Consider the following 13,436-nt stretch of genomic DNA (forward strand, 5'->3'; position numbering starts at 1 on the left):
GTAATTATGTGCTTGTGTGACTGAGTTGGAGAGAGAATCTAAGCGCTGCTCCAGCAGTCTTAACTTTTCTGGGCTAATGAAAGAATGTGGGTAGTGGTTTATGGGTGATTATGGGCCTTGGCAATTCACCAACGATTACCTTGAGGTTCACATTAGTGAGGAATGTGATGACCGTAGCCCATTTTCCTGCCCTCCATCTCTCTCCTTTTCCCTCTTTCTCTCCCTTATTCTGAAAAATTGTCACCCTCCTGACTTTATTTCACCCTCCCCCTGCATCCTTCTTTCCCTTCTCTCTAACCTACCTGTTCCATAGCACAGCTGTGATGTAGCTAGCTTTCATTATCCCACATTAGCATTGGAGGTAAAAGCCCAGTCAAATCCCCTCCTAACCTGCTGACTATATACCTATTGATTGTATGAGAAATGAGTTATGGCAGTTTGCGTGCTGATGCTAAAGTGGGCCGTAATGTCCCTGCGTTCCGGGGGAAATGGATTCAGATCATTCTTTATGTAACCATGTTGTTAATCTGAGGACAGCAACACACGCTCTGCTCTGTGTGTTTCGGGTAAAGTGGACTTTAATCCCTCACAATGCTATAATTCTGGCTGTTGGTCCAATGACACATCATAACCTTCACCTAGGGCTGGGCGATATGGCCAAAATATCATATCGCGGTTATTATTTATTTAAGAAATTGGACTGTAATGACAGTATTTTATGTTTTTGCATAATATAAGTTTATACATTTGCTTTATGAGTAGTGCGTGATTCAACTTCAACCCAAAACAAAATTCTGCATTTTCATCAATTTCTGCATTTCCTGCACTCATTTGAGATAATTTCCACACTGCCACGTAGGGCTACACTATATGGGCAAACAATCTGATTTGACTTGCGCTTTAGAGCAAAACACTTGGTGTAATCATGGAAATAGAATGAATGCTGTGTTTGACATGACAAAAAATGCCACGGACTAGTTGTGACAGGGTAGGAACCAAAGTGTTGATAATTGTTTCCTAGGGGACCCTATAATTTTTGGCTACATTGAATGTAGCTAACATATTCATGCTTCACCTATTCCTTTTTGATTTGGAAGATACTGCTGCACAAACATGCTGATTTAGGACTATACCTGTATACCTGTATTTTTAGGCTGTATATTTATTAGCGAGCTAGCCAGCCAGGTAACAAACGATTAGCATTAGCGGCTAACAAGATTTAGGCACAACGTCCTAAGAATAGACAAACTAGCTGTTTGCAGATGTAAGAAACACAAACTTGTAGTGTAATTATAGAACGCCAGTGGATTTATATTAAGAAGCAAAGTGAAAGCAGTGTTGTTGTCATCAACATTGTTGCATGTGCTGCATTGACCATGCAGACTGAACACAAGTGCCTCGTTGTCGAGGAACAACAAATGGTGTTCCTTGAGTGACGGGGTGGGGATAGGTCTGTGTGGAAAGCAGAGAGGAGAGTGATGACTCAAGCAGCGAAGTAAACTATGAAAGTGACGTTACACTCGGCATATCACATTTAACAAAACAATCAAATACGTTATATGTTTTTTTTAAACTAACTGCTCTGCATCAATACCGGTATATTGTACAGTATACCGCCCAGCCCTACCTTCACCCCACCCAGTCACCCAGTCTCTCTCAACCCCATTCCCCACTCTCCTGGTCATAGGGAGGGCCCTCTCTCTGAATCACCCTCATTTTGACATTTGTCCCTGTAAATCCCCAAACAACGCTTTGGTTACACAACTAAAACTTTGAGGGAACGCTAAGGACGTTTGATTAGGTAACATTATCACAGAGGGAGCATGGTCACTGTGTAGGCATCTGATGTTCTCTACATTCAACATCTACAACATGATTAAGTAAAGGACAAACTACACCAGGAACTTGAGTGTTCTGATAATGCTAGAATAATGCCTTGCAAATGGTTACCTGAGCCAAGGTATAGTGTGTTTCATCTTTAATTCCCTGTGGTACAGTGCCAATCCCCTGAACACCGTCTGTGTGTGTCTGCTAGTTTTTCTATACACACACACCAGCCTTTATCTCAGTTTCCCTCAGTATGAGTAGTCACACAGACCTGGTCTAGAAAACTCCATTACCCAGCAGTGAGGAGTGAGGGGCTCTGGCTTGAGTGTTAGTGAATTGTCAGTGAAGCAGCTCTTGCACACGGTGTAATTTACAGTACTACTTATTTTGATCAATATACCTTTGAGCAGTGGCAGCCATAGGAGACCATATGTTCTTTGTGTGTACTTTTAGTTACACTGTATGGCTTAGGGACAATAAGTGTGTGTGTGTGTGTGTGTGTGTGCCCTTGTTACAAGAGCCATTTTTCCTTTTAAGTAATAAAGGATGTGAGGAGACGGGCAATGGTGTGTTTCGTAAACGCATACGTACCCACACACAGTTCTCTGTTAAATATTGCAGGCAGAGGGAAGAGAGCTGAGAGGAGCCACGCTTCATTTGTGGCTGAAATATTTATTTCTCCGCAGGAGAGCGAGGGGGAGCGACAGAGAGGGAGGGCACTGGAAGATGGAGAAAGGGAGGGGGAAAGAATGAGGGTGGCTACAGGAGTGAAATGATGCTGGCTCCGATTCTGCTGTTACTAAGGAACGGAGCGAGGGTGCGGTGTTAGAGACGGGGGAGAGAAGGGGGGCTGGCTGGTGACTGAGTTCTCGCCGGGGGTGTGTGTTGATCTGCGAGTGTGTTTTTCCGCCGCGTAAAGATGGTCTCTACAGCGATGCAGGGATGATCAGGACACAGAGACCACAGGGTGGGAGGTGAGTACCCTAAAGATAAAGAAAAGGAATGGATAGATGGGTGGGTGAGAAAAGGAGAGAGGGAGAAAAGAGGGGGACATGTTGAGCGAGGTGTGAGAGGTAGCCACCAGGGTTAGACGGAGAGAAATAAAAAGGGATAGAATAACTGCAGGGGAAAGAGAGAAAGGGCTGTCATAGTGTTGTTTTTCCTCGAGTGTTGCATTTCCCTGTTGTTGACCGAGGGTCCCTTTATGCTATCTTTTTCCATCTGTCTTTGTTAAGGGTTTACCCATATCTAGTAATCCCAGTCCATATGGTGTCGTGCTGATGAATTGATCTCAACCTTATTCTGATGCATTGTTGTTTTTTTTCAACCTCCCAGAGCTGTGTGATGTTGAGCAGACCGGTTTTGACACTTGACGCATGGTGAAAGCAGATTCCTTCTGTTAGAGTCCTGCGCTAGCTCTGTCTGGCAGGTTATGTCTATCCTTTCTGTCTCAGGCTACATCTATCTCCTTGTCCTGACTCTCGAAGTACAGCCAGTACGGTGCAGTTTCTTGACAACTTGATCGCTGAAACAATGGTCTAATGAAACAAATACCAAAATTTAGTTTTGGGCTGGGGTTTTCCTTTAATTTTCTATAATGCCTACTAAGAAGTTGGTCAATATTAGCAGGTTAGTGTTTTTTTGTAATGAATCTTGTTCTGGAGGCAGCTCTGCAGAGTGGTCACTAACTGGCACAGTCATAAAATCTGAAAACCTAACCTTAACCCTAACCACATTGCTAACCCTAATGCTTAACCTTAAACTAAAGGGACACTTTTGGATATCGGCAATGAAGCCCTTTATCTACTTCCCCAGAGTCAGATGAACCAGTGGATACCCTTTTTATACAATACTTCTCCATGCAGTTTGAAGGAAGTTGCTAACTAGTGTTAGTGTAATTGTTAACTAGCGTTAGCGCAACGTCTGGAAGTCTATGGGTAACTGCTAGCATGCAACTAGTTACCGTAGACTTCCAGCCATTGTGCTAACTCTAATTAGCATTGGCTTGCAATTACCTCCAACTTCCTTCATACTGGATGCAGAGACATACAAGTGGTATCCACTTCCTCAGAGTTCATCTGACTCTGAGAATGTAGATAAAGTGCTACATTGCCAAAATCCCAAAGTATCCCTTTAAGATCGAAAGCCAATTTTTTTGTTTATATGAATTTTTACAAAATAGCTTTGCAGCTTGCCTATCTAAGGGAAAATCACTCAGTTCTACCTCCAGGACAAAACTCATGACATTAAAAGTAAACCTGCTCATTATTAGTGCACGGTTCAGGTTAAATTTGTAACAAAAATGTCATTTTCATAGACTTGAAAGCCAGATCAGTGATTATTGCAAAAAAGCAGGTTAAACTGATATATATATATATATATTAAATCTAAATGATTTTCAGGCCATATCGCTAAGCTCTACTTCAAGGGGGGGCTTCAGGCCATCTGACTGTACAGTAGGAGCTAGACAGTGGCATACTGCCTGACCACAGGAAGCTTGTGCTGTCAGACTCCCTATAGCCTTGTGTGTTTAAATAATGTATGTTATAGGCTGGTAAATTTTAAAGACCTCTTTGTTAGTGATACAAAGCCCTTGTCTCTCTCTCTAGGAGCACTAAAACAGTCCTCATAATTGGGTCTGTCAGAGCCCCCTTACAGGGCAGTGAAAGCATAGTGAAATGTGTTTTGTTATTATTAAAACTCAAATCCTTAACCCCTTCGTCAGGAATGTTCCAATAAACAGGGCTTTATGGTTCCCAGGAAGAGCCTGCTCAGACAGTGGATCTGTAGCTGTGTTAGACTGAAAGCCCTCACCCTACAACGAGACTGAGAAAAGGGGCTTGTTGGACTGTTTCTCTATTCCTATTTTCATAGCCATAAACGGTCTTTGTTCATTTGCAATATTTTTGACTGTAGTCTATTTAAAGTTTAGTGTGCCTGGTGTTTTTTCATTCTATGGTCATCTCCCTGTTGTTGTAGCAGAAGGACACAAATAGCTTCTGTCTATGTAGCCCTGAGGGAAACACTGATTCAACACACACATCCATGCTGGTTAAGTGTGCCATGAATTCTAAATAAATCACATACCGTGTCACCAGCATAGCACCATCACACCACCCCCTCCATGCTTTTACAATGGGAAATAGACATGCGGCGATCCTCGATTCACTCACACAGCATCTGTTCATACATACAGTTGAAGTCGGAAGTTTACATACACTTAGGTTGGAAACATTTTTCAACAAAACTATAATTTTGACAAGTCTGTTACTTTGTGTAAGACACAAGTAATTTTTCCAACTGTTTACAGACAGATTATTTCACTTATAATTCACTATATCACAATTCCAGTGGGTCAGAAGTTTACATACACTAAGTTGACTGTGCCTTGTAAAATTCCAGAAAAGTATGTTATGGCTTTAGAAGCTTCTGAAATGCTAATTGACATCATTTGAGTCAATTGGAAGTGTACCTGTGGATGTATTTCAAGGCCTACCTTCAAACTCAGTGTCTCTATACTTGACATCATGGGACAATCTAAATAAATCAGCCAAGAACTCAGAATTGTTTTTTTGTAGACCTCCACAAGTCTGGTTCATCCTTGGGAGCAATTTCCAAATGCCTTAAGGTACCACGTTCATCTGTACAAACAATAGTATGCAAGTATAAACACCATGGGAACATGCAGCTGTCATACTGCTCAGGAAGGAGACACGTTCTGTCTCCTAGAGATGAATGGTGCGGAAAGTGCGAATTACCCCAGAACAGCACCAAAGGACCTTGTGAAAATACTGGAGGAAACCGGTACAAAAGTATCTATATCCAGTCCTATATCGACATAACCTGAAAGGCCGCTCAGCAAGGAAGAAGCCACTGCTCCAAAACCGCCATAAAAAAGCCAGACTACGGTTTGCAACTGCACATGGGGAGAAAGATTGTACTTTTTGGAGAAATGTCCTCTGGTCTGATGAAACAGAAAAATAACTGTTTGGTCATAATGACCATCGTTATGTTTGGCGGAAAAAGGGGAAGGCCTGCAAGCCGAAGAACACCATCCCCACTGTGAAGCACGGGGGTGGCAGCATCATGTTGTGGGGGTGCTTTACTGCACTTCACAAAATAGATGGCATCATGACATCAACATCTCAAGACATCAGTCAGGAAGTTAAAGCTTGGTCGTAAATGGGTCTTCCAAATGGACAATGACCCCAAGCATACTTCCAAAGTTGTGGCAAAATGGCTCAAGGACAACAAAGTCAAGGTATTGGAGTGACCATCACAAAGCCCTGACCTCAATCCTATAGAACATTTGTGTTGGCAGACCTGAAAAAGCATGTGCGAGCAAGGAGGCCTACAAACCTGACTCAGTTACACCAGCTCTGTCAGGAGGAATGGGCCAAAATTCACCCAACTTATTGTGGGAAGCTTGTGAAAGGCTACCTGAAACATTTGACCCAAGTTAAACAATTTAAAGACAATGCTACCAAATACACTCAATTAGTATGTTAACTTCTGACCCACTGGGAATGTGATGAAAGAAATAAAAGCTGAAATAAATAATTCTCTATTATTCTGACATTTCGCATTCTTAAAATAAAGTGGTGATCCTAACTGACCTAAGAGACAGAGCATTTTTAAATGTCAGGAATTGTGAAAAACGGAGTTTAAATATATTCGGCTAAGGTGTATGTTAACTTCCGACTTCAACTGTGATATATATATATATATATATCGCTCGCTCGCTCACTCACTCTCACTACATGACCAAAAGTATGTGGATACATGCTCGTCATTCCAAAATCATAGACATTAATGTAGAATTGGTCCACCCTTTGCTGCTATAACAGACCACACTCTTCTGGGAAGGCTTCTGCTAGATGTTGAATATTGATGAGGGGACTTGCTTCCGTTCAGCCACGAGCGTTAGTGATGTCGGGCACTGATGTTGGGCGATTTAGGCCTAGCCCCATACCATTATTCCTCATCCACCAAACTTTACAGTTGGCACTATGCATTGGGGCAGGTAGTGTTCTGCTGGCATCCGCCAAACCCAGATTTGTCTTTCGGACTGCCAGATGGTGAGCGTGATTCATCACTCCAGAGAACGCTTTTTAGCCACACATTGCATGGATATGTGCTCACTTTTATACACCTGTCAGCAACTGGTGTGGCTAAAAATAGCCAAATCCACTAATTTGAAGGTGTGTGTGTGTGTGTCTCACTGTCAACTGTGTTTATTTTCAGCAAACTTAACGTGTAAATATTTGTATGAACATAAGATTCAACAACTGAGACATAAACTGAACAAGTTCCACAGACATGCGACAATGTGTCCCTGAACAAAAGGGGGATAAAAATTAAAAGTAACAGTCAGTATCTGGTGTGGCCACCAGCTTCATTAAGTACTGCAGTGCATCTCCTCCTCGTGGACTGCACCAGATTTGCCCGTTCTTGCTGTGAGATGTTTACCACACTTTTCCACCAAGGCACCTGCAAGTTCCCGGACATTTCTGGGGGGTATGGCCCTAGCCATCGCCCTCCGATCCATCAGGTCCCAGACGTGCTCAATGGGATTGAGATCCGGGCTCTTCGCTGGCCATGGCAACACACTGACATTCCTGTCTTGCAGGAAATCACACACAGAACGAGCAGTATGGCTGGTGGCATTGTCATTAGAGGTCGACCGATTATGATTTTTTTTCAACGCCGATACCGATTACTGGAGGCCCAAAAAGGCCGATGCCGATTAATTGGCCGATTTTTAATAATGACAATTACAACAATACTGAATGAACACTTATTTGAACTTAATATAATACATCAATAAAATCAATTTAGCCTCAAATAAATAATGAAGCATGTTCAATTTGGTTTAAATAATGCAAAAACAAAGTGTTGGAGAAGAAAGTAAAAGTGCAAAATGTGCCATGTAAGAAAGCTAACGTTTAAGTTCCTTGCTCAGAACATGAGAACATATGAAAGCTGGTGGTTCCTTTTAACATAAGTCTTCAATATTCCCAGGTAAGAAGTTTTAGGTTGTTGTTATTATAGGACTATTTCCCTCTATACCATTTGTATTTCATTAACCTTTGACTATTGGATGTTCTTATAGGCACTTTAGTATTGCCAGTGTAACATTATAGCTTCCGTCCCTCTCCTCGCTCCTCCCTGGGCTCGAACCAGGAACACATCGACAACAGCCACCCTCGAAGCAGCATTACCCATGCAGAGCAAGAGAAACAACCACTCCCAGGCTCAGAGCGAGTGACGTTTAAAACACTATTTAGCGCGCGCTAACTAGCTAGCCGTTTCACTTCGGTTACACCAGCCTCATCTCGGGAGTTGATAGGCTTGAAGTCATAAACAGCGCAATGCTTGACACCCAACGAAGAGCTGCTGGCAAAACGCAAAGAAAGTGCTGTTTGAATTAATGTTTAAGCGCCTGCTTCTGCCTACCACCGCTCAGTCAGATACTTAGATACTTCTATGCTTGTATGCCCAGTCAGATGATATGCAACGCAGGACACGCTAGATAATATCTAGTAATATCATCAACCATGTGTAGTTATCTAGTGAGTATGATTTGATTGATTGATTGTTTTTATAAGATAAGTTTAATGCTAGCTTACCTTGGCTTACTGCATTCCCGTAACAGGCAGTCTCCTTGTGGAGTGCAACGAGAGAGCGGAGAGGCAGGTCGTTATAGCGTTGGACTAGTTAACTGCAAGATTGAATCCCCCTAGCTGACAAGGTGAAAATCTGTCGTTCTGCCCCTGAACGAGGCAGTTAATTGAAAATAAGAATGTTCTTAACTGACTTGCCTAGTTAAGTAAAGATTAAATAAAGCTGTAAAAAAAAAAAAAAAAATGGCCAAATCGGTGCCCAAAAATACCGATTTCCGATCGTTATGGCCATATTTAATCGGCCATTCTGATTAATCGGTCAACCTCTAATTGTCATGCTGGAGGGTCATTGAGCTTGCCTGCAATGACAACAAGCTCAGTCCGATGATGCTGTGACACGCCACCCCAGACCATGACGGACCCTCCATCTCCAAATCGATCCCGCTCCAGAGTACAGGCCTCGGTGTAACAATCATTCCTTAGACGATAAACGCGAATCCGACCATCAACCCTGGTGAGACAAAATCGTGACTCGTCAGTGAAGCGCAATTTTTGCCAGTCCTGTCTGGTCCAGCGACGGTGGGTTTGTGCCCATAGGTGACGTTGTTACCGGTAATGTCTGGTGAGGACCTGCCTTACAACAGACCTGCAAGCCCTCAGTCCAGCCTCTCAGCATTTTGTGGACAGTCTGAGCACTGATGGAGGGATTGTGCGTTCCTGGTGTAACTCTGTTAGTTGTTGTTGCCATCCTGAACCTGTCTCGCAGGTGTGATGTTCGGATGTACTGATCCTGTGAAGGTGTTGTTACACATAGTATGCCACTGCGAGGACGATCAGCTGTCCGTCCTGTCTCCCAGTCTTAAGCGTCTCACAGAACGGACATTGCAATGTATTGCCCTGGTCACATCCACAGTCCTCATTTCTCCTTGCAGCATGCCTAAGGCACGTTCACGCAGATGAGCAGGGACATTGGGCATCTTTCTTTTGGTGTTTTTCAGAGTCAGTAAAAAGGCCTCTAGTGTCCTAAGTTTTCATAACTGTGACCTTAATTGCCTACCGTCTGTAAGCTGTTAGTGTCTTAACGACCGTTCCACAGGTGCATGTTCATTAATTGTTTATGGTTCATTGAACAAGCATGGGAACAGTGTTTAAACCCTTTACAATGAAGATCTGTGAAGTTATTTGGATTTTTACGAATTATCTTTGAAAGACAGGGTCCTGAAAAAGGCATGTTTTCTTTTTTAGCTGAGTTATATATATCCACTCGCACGCACTACCGTTCAAAAGTTTGGGGTCACTTAGAAATGTCTTTTGTTTTTGAAAGAGAAGCAAATTGTTGGTCCATTTAAAATAACATAATTGATCAGAAATGCAGTGTAGACATTGTTAATGTTGTAAATGACTATTGTAGCTGGAAATGGCTGATATTTATATGGAATATCTACATTTATCAGCAACCATCACTCCTGTGTTCCAATGGCACGTTGTGTTAACTAATCCAAGTTTATCATTTTAAAAGGCTAATTCATCATTAGAAAACCCTTTTGTAATTCTGTTAGCACAGCTGAAAGCTGTTGTGCTGATTTAAAGAAGCAATAACACTCGCCTTCTTTAGACTAGTTGAGTATCTGGAGCATCAGCATTTGTGGGTTCGATTACAGGCTCAAAATTGCCAGAAACAAAGAACTTTCTTCTGAAACTCGTCAGCCTAGTTCTGAGAAATGAAGGCTATTCCATGAGATAAATTTGCCAAGGAACTGAAGATTACGTACAACGCTTTGTACTACTCCCTTCACAGAACAGCTCTAACCAGAATTGAATTAGGAGTGGGAGGCCCTGTTGCACAACTGAGCAAGAGGACAAGTACTTTAGAGTGTCTAGTTTGAGAAACAGACTCCTCACAAGTCCTCAACTGGCAGCTCCATTAAATAGTACCCGCAAAATACCAGTCTCAACGTCAACAGTGAAGAGGTGACTCCGGGATGCTGGCCTTCTAGGCAGAGTTGCAAAGAAAAAGCCATATCTCAGACTGGCCAATTCAAAGAAAAGATTAAGATGGGCAAAAGAACAGACACTGGACATAGAAAGATTGGAAGAAAGTGTTATGGACAGATATATTTAAGTTTGCTGAAAAGATGCTGGAGGAGTGCTTGATGCCGTCTGTCAAGCATGGTGGAGGCAATGTGATGGTCTGGGGGTGCTTTGGTGGTGGTAAAGTGGGAGATTTGTACAGGGTAAAAGGGATCTTGAAGGAAGGATATCACCCCATTTTGCAACGCCATACCCTGTGGAAGGTGCTTAATTAGAGCCAAATTTCCTCCTACAACAGGACAATGACCCAAAGCACAGCTCCAAACTATGCAAGAACTATTTAGGGAAGAAGCAGTCAGCTGGTATTATGTCTATAATGGAGTGGCCAGCACAGTCACCGGATCTCAATCCAGATGTTGTGGGAGCAGCTTCACCGTATGGTACGTAAGAAGTGCCCATCAAGCCAATCCAACTTGTAGGAGGTGCTTCAGGAAGCATGGGGTGAAACATTTCAACAAATTGACAACTAGAATGCCAAAGGTCTGCAAGGCTGTAATTGCTGCAAATGGAGGATTCTTTGACAAAAGCAGTTTGAAGGACACAATTATTTTTTCAATTCAAAATCATTATTTATAATCTTGTCAATGTCTTGACTATATTTCCTATTCATTTTTGCAACTAATTTCTTTTATGTTTTCATGGAAAACAAGGACATTTCTAAGTGACCCCAAACTTTTGAACAGTAGTGTGTGTATATACACTGCTCAAAAAAATAAAGGGAACACTTAAACAACACAATGTAACTCCAAGTCAATCACACTTCTGTGAAATCAAACTGTCCACTTAGGAAGCAACACTGATTGACAATACATTTCACATGCTATTGTGGAGGTGGAAACAGCAGGTGGAAATTATAGGCAATTAGCAAGACACCCCCAATAAAGGAGTGTTCTGCAGGTGGTGACCACAGACCACTTCTCAGTTCCTATGCTTCCTGGCTGATGTTTTACTCACTTTTGAATGCTGGTGCTTTCACTCTAGTGGTAGCATGAGACTGAGTCTACAACCCACACAAGTGGCTCCGGTAGTGCAGCTCATCCAGGATGGCACATCAATGCGAGCTGTGGCAAGAAGGTTTGCTGTGTCTGTCAGCGTAGTGTCCAGAGCATGGAGGTGCTACCAGGAGAAAGGCCAGTACATCAGGAGACGTAGAGGAGGCCGTAGGAGGGCAACAACCCAGCAGCAGGACCGCTACCTCCGCCTTTGTGCAAGGAGGAGCACTGCCAGAGCCCTGCAAAATGACCTCCAGCAGGCCACAAATGGGCATGTCTGCTCAAACGGTCAGAAACCGACTCCATGAGGGTGGTATGAGGGCCCAACGTCCACAGGTGGGGGTTGTGCTTACAGCCCAACACCGTGCAGGACGTTTGACATTTGCCAGAGAACACCAAGATTGGAAAATTCGCCACTGGCGCCCTGTGCTCTACACAAATGAAAGCAGGTTCACACTGAAAACATGTGACAGACGTGACAGAGTCTGGGGACGCCGTGGAGAACGTTCTGCTGCCTGCAACATCCTCCAGCTTGATTGGTTTGGCGGTGGGTCAGTCCATGGTGTGGGGTGGCATTTCTTTGGGGGGCTGCACAGCCCTCCATCCTTTGGGGGGCCACACACACTACTGAGCCTCATTTTGACTTGTTTTAAGGACATTACATCAAAGTTGGATCAACCTGTAGTGTGGTTTTCCACTTTAATTTAGAGTGTGACTCCAAATCCAGACCTTCATGGGTTGATAAATTTGATTTCCATTGATAATTTTTGTGTGATTTTGTTGTCAGCACATTCAACTATCTAAAGAAAAAAGTATTTAATAAGAATATTTCGTTCATTCAGATCTAGGATGTGTTATTTTAGTGTTCCCATTATTTTTTTACTTACAGGGCATTCGGAAAGTATTCAGACCCCTTGAATTTTTCCACATTTTGTTACGTTACAGCCTTATTTAAAACGTATTAAATTGTTTTTTTCCCTCATCAATATACACGCAATACCCCATAATGACAAAGCAAAAACTATTTTTTAGAAATGTTTGTATCACATTTTTTAAGTATTCAGAAGCTTTACTCAGTACTTTGTTGAAGCACCTTTGGCAGTGATTACACCCTCAAGTCTTCTTGGGTATGAAGCTACAAGCTTGGCACACCTGTATTTGGGGAGTGTCTCCCATTCTTCTCTGCAGATCTTCTCAAGCTCTGTCAGAGATGTTCCAGTCCGGACTCTGTCTAGGCCACTCAAGAACATTCAGACTTGTCCTGAAGCCATTCCTGCGTTGTCTTGGCTATGTTCCTAGGGTCGTTGTCCTGTTGAAAGGTGAACCTTCGCCCCAGTCTGAGGTCCTGAGTGCTCTGTAGCAGGTTTTCACAAGGATCTCTCTGTACTTTGCTCCGTTCAGCTTTCCCTCGATCCTGACTAGTCTCCAAGTCCCTACCGCTGGAAAAACATCCCCACAGCATGATGCTGCCACCACCATGCTTCACTGTAGGGATGGTGCCAGGTTTCCTCCAGATGTAACACTTGGCAGTCAGGCCAAAGAGTTTAATATTGGCTTCGTCAGACCAGAGAATCTTGTTTCTCATGGTCTGAAAGTCCTTTAGGTGCCTTTTGGCAAACTCCAAGTGGGCTGTCATGTGCCTTTTACTGAGCAATGTCTTCCATCTGGCCACTCTACCATAAAGGCCTGATTGGTGGACTGTTGCAGCGATGGTTGGCTTCTGGAAGTTTCTTTCATCTCCACAGAGGAACTCTGGAGCTCTGTCGGTGACCATCGAGTTCTTGGTCACCTCCCTGACCAAGGCCCTTCTTGCCCGATTACACAGTTTGGCCGGGGGACCGTCTCTAGGAAGAGTCTTGGTGGTTCCAAACTTGGAGGCCACTGTGTTCTTGGGGACCTTCAA

General features: G+C 43.1%; 1 protein-coding gene across 6 annotated transcripts in view; it reads left to right on the top strand.

The window, feature by feature from the left end:
- The window catches only part of LOC115113455 (kinesin-like protein KIFC3), a 61,703-nt gene that overhangs the window by 18,329 nt on the left and 29,938 nt on the right, over nucleotides 1–13,436 (top strand). The window contains exon 1 of one of the 6 annotated variants that reach the window (XM_065012955.1): nucleotides 2,691–2,801. The exons of the other annotated variants lie outside the window; for them this stretch is intronic. The gene's annotated coding sequence lies outside the window, so the exon portion shown is untranslated. Of the gene's footprint in view, nucleotides 1–2,690; nucleotides 2,802–13,436 lie in introns of those variants that run through there. 6 annotated transcript variants of the gene reach the window in all.

This window comes from Oncorhynchus nerka, linkage group LG28 (assembly GCF_034236695.1).
Source record: "Oncorhynchus nerka isolate Pitt River linkage group LG28, Oner_Uvic_2.0, whole genome shotgun sequence".
Lineage (NCBI taxonomy): Eukaryota > Metazoa > Chordata > Actinopteri > Salmoniformes > Salmonidae > Oncorhynchus > Oncorhynchus nerka.